Source organism: Epinephelus moara, chromosome 23 (genome assembly GCF_006386435.1).
Source record: "Epinephelus moara isolate mb chromosome 23, YSFRI_EMoa_1.0, whole genome shotgun sequence".
NCBI classification, from domain to species: domain Eukaryota; kingdom Metazoa; phylum Chordata; class Actinopteri; order Perciformes; family Serranidae; genus Epinephelus; species Epinephelus moara.
Genome location: NC_065528.1, coordinates 26,052,985 through 26,062,044, shown reverse-complemented (window position 1 = coordinate 26,062,044; position 9,060 = coordinate 26,052,985). Strand labels below are relative to the sequence as shown.

Below are 9,060 nucleotides of genomic sequence, written 5' to 3'. Positions count from 1 at the left end.
TGGCTTGTCCAGCTGCGGCAGAGTGCCGGGGCTGCTCTATAGGGTCATCTCCAGCCATCTGCCGCTCCAAACACCCTGAGAGGATCCACAACTTATTACCACAGTGCCTCTAAAAGGATATCTGGCCACAAATGAGAGCTAAAATGGATCTAACCAGAGACATGACAGAAAGAGAGAGACAAGGGGAGACAGACAGAATGACCAGTTTAATTATCTATATAAAAGTCTGATAATTAAAAGTAGACTGATTTTTTAACAGTCAACTGTTAGTGATTAAAATTAAGCACCACGTGGGACTGTGGTGTTTTGTTTAGGCCTAAAATAATTAGCCAAGTAATTGATTAGTCAAACTAAAAATCAATATAACAAATTACTTACGAAAAAAAAGTAATTACAAATCACTCATCAGTAAAAATAATTAGTTACATTACTGATCAAATTACTAAGGTGCTTATAAACAACTCCAAAGCCCCCACACCTGGTTTAGCCATGCATTAGTCATGATCCTACGTCGGTTCGTATGTCATGTATGTATGTATGTATGTGTTGGAGATATCAGCCGTAGAGATGTCTGCCTTCTCCCCAATATAATGGAACTAGATGGCACTCAGCTTGTGGTGCTCAAAGTGCCAAAAAAATATATTTGAAAAACTCAACAGCAATGTCAAATCATAACATGGTTACTCAAGATAATCCACAGACCTTGTTGTGAGCAGTTTCATGTAGGAACTTTTTTTTTCTACTGAGCTAAACACGCAAACAGTATCACCACGCAGAAGGAAGCGTGCATCTACTCATGGACGCAAGACTCCAGCAACAACCCCAGCTATCTCAGGGGCACTGGGTGAGCTACAGTAGTAACCCGGTCTCACTCTTAAGTCATTGAATACTGGTGCTTGGTTAGTGACTTCTGGTGTCAGGCACCAACAAATAAACCCGTCCTTTCACGTCGACATGATATGCGTCTGGTTGACGTTATTGTGTAACAGTGCTAGGTGGTGCCAGGGGAAATGCAGCTGGACAACAAGTTTAGTGAAGGCACTAAAAAGTCCAAGTGGGGTGGGCAGGAGGGGTGGTGGATGGGTCCAGATTCCACCGACTTTCACCCAGGAAGCAGGATTTTTGCTGTAGCCTGGCTTGCACCTCCCCAGAAATGTAACTACACGTCACAGCGACGCAGACCTCCTGTCTATTTCTGTAAGACGAAACCATTTCCCTCAGTGGAAACAAAGCTTTTATTAACTTTAATTTCACAGATGAGAAACAATAAATTGTGAAGACAATAAAGCCTCCACAAAAATAGCATTTTAAGTCTTGTGTGTGATTTATCCTGGCTTCATATGAGCAGAGGAAATCTCAGCTCGTCACTAGGCTAATTTATACAGTGTAAAATGCCGTAGGCTTGTGCTAATAAGGTTAGCATGTTGTATTTGTTTGGGAAACGTGTCAGTGAACCTTGTGAGTGTATTTGTTTGGGAAACGTGTCAGTGAACCTTGTGAGCTGTAATGGAGTTGAATTTTGTAGTGTTACCTTTGTTAAATGTTGCTGTTGTCCCTGGTTTCATATGAGTAGAGGAAAAGTCTGCTAGCTGCTAGGCTAATTTATACAATGTAAAATGCCATAGGCTTGTGCTAATAACATTAGCATGTTGTATTTGTGGGGAAAATGTGTCCAGATAAAGACAAGTGTTTGTCTGTGAATCCTGCGAGTTATAGTGAAGCTGATTTGTGTACTTGTGTTTGAAATTGTCTCTATTAAGCCATGTTTAATGTGTGTTTAATGTGTTTTGAATCAACTTAACTTTACAGCACTTCACAGAAACTCCACCGCCAACTAGTGTTTTGGAGGTGTAACTACAGAGTGACACGAGTATAATTGCTCACAATGCCACAGGCCATGTGTGTAGGCTACGTTGCTGGCCCTGCATAGAGCTGACAAGTATAAATCCACCTTAAGGTGGTCATAAAACTCAGTCTCTTTCTTGTCTTGACTTTCCAACAAACATATTTTATATTACCATAAGATTTTTGTCTTGGCTCATGAAAAAAGTTGTTTAATGATTTGAACATTGTCAACACCCGAGAGCTGAACCCTAAACATATATAAGGAATTGTTAATATGTCACACTTCTTAAAGTTTGGTGTAATGTTTCCCACCAGGAGCAGGATGGGAAATAATCTCAAAAGGAATCTAGTTTCTTGCAAATACTGACCCTGCAAGATCCCCAGTCTGCAACATCCCCGTCACATCTAAAGACGATGTGAGCTTTTAGTCACAGATTCTAAGATTTTATTTTTTCAGAAGTCTTTTCAAAGTCTTCTAGTGTATGGTCGGCTTTAGAAACTCCAAAAAACAGTGTACAAATCCACCATATTTGAAGTTGAAAATGAAGCGACAGAAACACTTCTAAGAGATACACTCAGATGTCATTCACATGACACAGTAAATATGATTTTGCAGTGCTGGCTGGTATAAAAAGCTGAAAAACAAATGCAGAGCCCAGCTGGTGTTTGTCAATATTCTATTGATTGCAGTGGTTGGACTCACTTTTCCATGGATCAACAAGATATTTTATATAACTCTGTGTGGTTTGGCCGGGCTGCTGTTCCCAGCCTGCTCACTCTGTGGGCTCATCCCAGGCTCCTGCAGCCGCATTTTGTTGTTGTGTTTGCTCGCTCCTCCTGAATATCAGCCTCTCTGTTGGCATTTGGATCAGTGTCTCTCCCTTCTCTTTCTGTTTATATGTATCTGTGCATCTCTTTTTTTTTCTTCCTCCCCCTCCCTCGCAGCTCTTTCTCCTCGTCCCCACGGATCTCCCAGGCACTTTGGCTCTTAACTGCTCTCTTCCTTTCTCTTTCTCTCACACTCTTCGTCTGCGATCTCACATCTTCTCTCTGGTGTCTCAGTGAGTGCCAGGCAGGGCGTCCCTGGAGTGACCTTGGGGGTAATGAGCTCCTGATCACGAGTCAGGAAACCCGGCATTCAACACCCAACCCACCACCCTCCCCTCACCCCATGCAACACACACACACACACACACAAAAAAAGAAAAAAAAAAAACTACACAGCTATCGCATGCTCAGCCCACAAAGAGAAATAGTATTGGAGAGGCAGGGCAGCGGGGCAGAGGTGCAGATGAAAAGAGCCTAGAGAAAATACTTCTTCAAGCTCTAATATACAACTACCAGACCTCCAAAATAAAGTAAGTGGAATTTTTCTTTTCTGGTTGCACACTTACTGATGCACGGCTTTCGTGGGGAAGGTGTGATGTGACGGTGAGGTGGTTAGTTGAGCAGAAAAGTTTGGAGTGTGCAGACGGTATGAAGGCCGTTTCTTAGTGTGTGTTTGTTGGGAGGTGGGATTTATTTCCAGTGCTGCAGTGAAGAAAACTTTGGGTGAAGTTGCAGAAGAAACTCAGTTAAAGTTTCTCTGGTGATTAAAACAGTGTTTTGCATTTCTGTATTCTCCCGTTTTCCGTTTGACTGTTTCATATTTTAGCAAAACGTTTCTGTAGACATGCTCCTAATCGCTTTTTTGTTGCTCTTCCCATTTTAAGCAGATTTTGCCCCGAGGCTGTTGATAAGAGATAATAAACATATGAAAACATAAAAGACTATTAAGCTTAAAACGCTGAGAATTATAACCGCAGATGGGAAAGTGGCTTGTAGACATATTGGGTAAACAATTGGAAAGCCCCAATAATCCAGCAGCCATGGGCTATGGACTGTGGTATTAAATCATTAACAGGGCCGTCTCCTCAGTGATTAGACTTCAAACATCCATATGTTTTGTTTATTATCGCTATCAGCCAAATATATGCAAGCCCAATTAAGTATGTCTGTGCATGCGTGCTGGTTGAAGTAGGCCACTTTTGCCGAGGATGTCGTAATTTGGGTCAGGCCTGACTGGAATGACAAACCCGGAGCGGCCGTATTGTATCAGCGCTATGTGGTCCAGCGGACCTTCTGCTTGCGTTGCCATGGCTTTCTCCAGCACTGGTATAGCAACCCGAGTCAGACCAAACAGTGTTCCTCTCTGTCTTATGGGCATTCCTGCTGCGGACAAAAGCTCTCTCCGGCTCATTCTTGCTCGAAATGAGGTGTCCGCTTCATTTCTTTAGAATCAACACATGGTGTGGTCCTAATGAAAGAGCTGGGGGAGATTAAACATGAGGTGGAGATGAGCTTGAGAAACCAGCTTTGGGTCCGTAGGAAGTCAGAACACAATGTGGATTAAGCTGGATGACAGCCAGCAGGGCCAAACTCATAAAACTGCTCAATTTCTAAGCAGGTCCTGGCATTTTCCTTCCAAGATGGCCACTTGGAGGCCTTTAAGAGACATTTTACACATTCTGCCCTTTTCTCTTGTTAAACGCTCGCCCCGAAAACTTCCCCACGTGATCGCGCCTATATGTCAAGACGAAGCACAAAGCCAGTTCATTTCCTTCTGTGTTTTCACAAATGCTTTGACGAGGTTGCTCTCCATGGAGGAGCTGGAGCAATAAGGCATAGAATTGCGCTGTTAGGGCCCTGAGAAGTCCGCTCCAGGGGGGAGGGAAGAGCTGTGAATGGAGCCAATTCTCATCTATAGGGCACAAGTAAGTGAGGGGAGAGGGAGTGAGAAAGAGGGTAGGGGGATGAGGACATACACAAAGATCCTCACATTGAGTGGCTGGTTTATTCTTGTGGGGTACGCACTGACCCCTCACATGTGGGATGAACAGAATGAGGCTTGATGGGGTCTGGAGGGCCTCCGAAGAAAAGGAGGACAGGATAAAGGGAGGAACAGAAGAAAAGAGGAGGGGAGAAATGCCAGGAGAGAGGCCTGTCAAGGAACCATCCTTCACTGTGTCCACTTGTAGGCGTCATATCACAAAAGTCTCAAAAGTTGCAATAGAAGAGAGCTGGAAAAGGTAATGATGTGACCCTTAAAGGATGATTCTGGTCTCATTTCATTCTTTGGGCTGCCAATTCCACTGGTAACAAATTGAATACTGGGATCTGGGAACAGGGTTAAAGGACTAAAGAAGTCTGACAGAGCAAGAAGTAATCATTCAACTCAGAGATAACAGATTTGTGTTAAAAACATGGTCAAATGATCAAAATCAAAGCAGAAGAAGCTGCCATATGCTGATTTTTAGTTCCAAACATGAGGTCTAGCTGCAAAAACACTGGATCCTCCATTTCCCATAATGCAACTCAGATGTGTCTTGTCTCTAACCCTCCACTGGGCCAAGAACCTATAAAAAAATACAAATAAAAAATAATAATAAATGAATAAATGAATAAATAGATAAAAAATGAATAATAATAATAATAATAATAATAATAATAATAATAATAATAATAAAAAAATTATTTATATAGCACCTTTCAAAACACAGTGCAAAGTGCTAGGCACATTTAAAACACAGGGAGAATAAAACAAATAACATGCATAAACTATATAATAAACTGTCATCTAAGTAAAAGATAAAATAAATAAGGCTAAAACTAAAATCTATAACTGGGAAATAACATCAGTAAGATAGGAATAAAATAGACAGACAGCTCAGATAAAGTCAGGATGTGCTTTCCGATAGAAATACGTTTTCAGGAGAAACTTAAACAAAACCAGTGACTCAGACAGCCTTATATCCTCGGGCAGGTCGTTCCAGAGTCTCGGGGCCCTGATTGCTAAAGCTCTGTCCCCTTTGGTCCTCAGTCTGGACTCTGGGACAAGAAGAAGACCTCCGCCTGAGGATCACAAACTACGCAGAGGTCTGAAATGTAACCTGGAGCCAGGCCTTCAAGTGCCTTAAAAACAGTCAATTTAGGATTTAAAAATCAATCCTAAACCAAACAGGGAGCCAAGCTAAAACTGCTGTGATGTGGTCGTACCTCCTGGTTTTGGTTAAAAGCCTTGTGGCTGAGTTATGAATAGTCTGAAGTCAAGGTTTTTTGATTGAGAAGGAATAAACGCTGTTGCACTAATCAGGACGCAAAGAGATAAAAGCATGTACAACAGTTTCTGTGTCTCTAAAAGTTAAAATAGATCTTATTTTATCAGTGTCTCTGAGGTGATAAGAACATGATTGGACAAGCTCAGTGACATGCTGTTCAAAACATAAATACTATGGAACATAAACTTAGAGCATATTGTCATTGTTATTCTGAGAGAAAACTAGACTTCTGCACTTCCTCTCGTCTCTGTTTTCAGGCTTTAGATAATCTAGCCCATGATGGGAGACTTTGGCCAATCACAGGTCATTTCAGAGAGAAGGCGCTCCTATTGGCCGTTCTACAAATGCAGATGCCTGTGCACGTCCCTTCAGATGGTGAAACCCTGATTCGATAGAGGAAAATCATGCAGAGCAAGTTGCTATTCTAGCATTGGCAACAACTGCGTACCCCGCATAACAACCCAAAAAAAGGAAGACAGACTCATTAAAAGGAGTCTGAAAGAGAGTCTGACAATAGATGCAATAAAACATGTGTCAGTACTGATGAAGAGTTTCTGAGATGGTTTATGAGCTAATGTTAGCTAAAGCCTCTAATCACAATGTGTACTCTGCCTCACTGCCCATTGACCAGACAGCCCCAACTCCTGCTGGAGCTGCAGCAAACTTTCTGTTGCTGCCATTACACAGGTTAGACCTGGTGCCTCCACTGGCCACCACTTGCTATAGCCACAGACCAAAGGTTCGTCCCTGGAGTTGCTGCCCCCCCTCCCCCTGGCAAAGTATTCAGTGGTGGCGGAGGGCAAGATGGAGGGACTATTGGATGTGGTAGCCCACTAATTTTTGTCTAATATGTGGCCTGATAAACAGAGAGAGCTCTACAATGACATAAGATTAAATAAATCAGTACATAGGAAACACTGCGTTACTGTATGAAGTGCGTGCATATTCCCGTGGTTGTCTGATGGGAGGGCGTTAGGACAGTAAGGGGAGAGCTACAGTGGGAGGGTGTATTTTCTAATTCTGCCATTATTTATTTTTTGCCCTTTCTGGAAAACTGCAAACCCCAGCTTTAAACAACTCCCAGGCGACCCAGTCTTTTTCTGGAAGAAAAAACAAATGCAAATGTAAAATTATTACCCTGATTGTCCTTCGTAAACATCCATCACGGTTTATGGACTGACTCTCTGGTGCAACTTTGGCTGACCATAATTACCATACTTGTGTTCATACGCAGTTTTCTTGTGCAGTGAAGGAAAATTCCCACCATCTTGGATGCCTCTAGTTTAAAGTTGTGTGTCTGAATAAAGTGGTTAACTGCTGGGTTGTTTCTTATCTTTCTGATCGTCTGACCACTCAGTTCAGTGAGAACAATCTTCTCATTCAGTAACCAATAAAACAGTGGCCAACACTTAAAACAAACAGTGTCAAATTGGAATTATCTGCTATTATCTGCTACATTGCAGACCTACAGGAGAAACACTTGTCCTGAAATACCACCCAAACCTCCCATGATCTTTTGTTCAGTTGTGACGATGAGCAGTGGCTGCATGGGGAGAGCCTCCTGAGTCTGCTGGGTTAATAATAATGTGTGGAAATGCAGACGTTCTCATGGAGACGTCAAGCAAGCAGCTATCTCATTACAGGCGAGGGGCGAGACAATCAATGCTGTCTGCAAAACCCCTAAGCTGCTGATGAGAGATTGTTCCTCTTGTGCGCTGTTGGTCCCGATTGTCTGAGGGAGCCCATTGATGGGGGCTACTAATGCCTTTTGTGGATACATTTAAATACACAAGTTGGCTGGTTGTGTTTGTGCACACCAGTGTGGAGGCATGTTGTGAATGCCTTTTTAATCCGAATAAAACTTTAAGATTTGCACCCTAAAAAAAAATTCTTCCCTCGTAAATTCGTGCAGATTTCCTGTGGAAAAACAAATATCTAATTGTGGCCTGCACCTCCCCGCCCTGCTGTTGGCTTGATCTGATGTTTGATCCTCGGAGAGCTAATGATAACCCGAGGCTTTCCACTGTAATCAGTCAGCTCATTAGTGTCCCACTTGGTCACACAGCCACCCACACACACTCACACACATGTGAGAAAACACGCACAAACTGTCCCCAGGCCTGCCAGTCGGTGACTGAGAGAAGAGAGGGCAAAGGTCACAAGGCTGGAACATAAGTTCCCTACCTACTGAGAAAGTAAACACACAGAGATCTAAGAGTGGACTCTGACATTTAATTGGACGTATTTGTAGTGTGGGTCGGTTGCACATTTAGATTCAGTCTGTTTACCACACATCACCCACAACTAATCATTCTGCAAACCCTGCTGTGATTTATTGGTCTGCTATTCCAGGCATCCATTGTGTGATATGAAAATATTGATGAGACATCTTGAAACATTAATCCTGCACGATTTTTTGCCAAAGTTATAAAAATCTTAATGTAATATTGTCAGAAATTGATGCAGACTTTAATGCATTTACTGGAGGGTTATACAAGATGTTTTAAGAGTCTGCCACCTGATTTTAATACAGAAATGATTGGCTGCCTGGAACACTTGTATAAACACATTAAGAAATACACAGCCATATTGTACTGATTAAAAATATTCAGTCAAAATGGTGAACCGACGTTAATAGTGTTGAGGCCACTTCACAACACAGCATTGACACCAAGGCCCCAGGAACAGCACGGGGCTTTGACGCCAATTTTACATAGTGGCCAAAAGTGAAATGACACTGTCCGGGTCCATCCCATGATGCCTTTGGACCAAAAAAGACTTTTTCCCTCAGACTAAAGAGGGGTTTACACTGTGCGGCAGACCCTACGCCATAGCCTACGCCGTTCCCAGTAACAAAAATAACAAAAACAAAAATATAAACGCAACACTTTTGTTTTTGCTCCCATTTTTCATGAGCTGAACTCAAAGATCTAAAACATTTTCGATACACACAAAAGACCATTTCTCACAAATATTGTTCACAAATCTGTCTAAATCTGTGTTAGTGAGCACTTCTCCTTTGCCGAGATAATCCATCCCACCTCACAGGTGTGGCATATCAAGATGCTGATTAGACAGCATGATTATTGCACAGGTGTGCCTTGGGCTGGCCACAATA

The 9,060-nt window shown here is 42.4% G+C and overlaps 1 protein-coding gene across 1 annotated transcript in view; it reads left to right on the top strand.

Annotated features, from left to right (window-relative positions):
* Positions 1-3,049: 3,049 nt before the first annotated feature.
* ptn (pleiotrophin) overlaps positions 3,050-9,060 on the top strand; it is an 88,687-nt gene continuing 82,676 nt past the window's right edge. The window contains exon 1 of the mRNA XM_050036784.1: positions 3,050-3,203. The gene's annotated coding sequence lies outside the window, so the exon portion shown is untranslated. The remainder of the gene's footprint in view (positions 3,204-9,060) is intronic.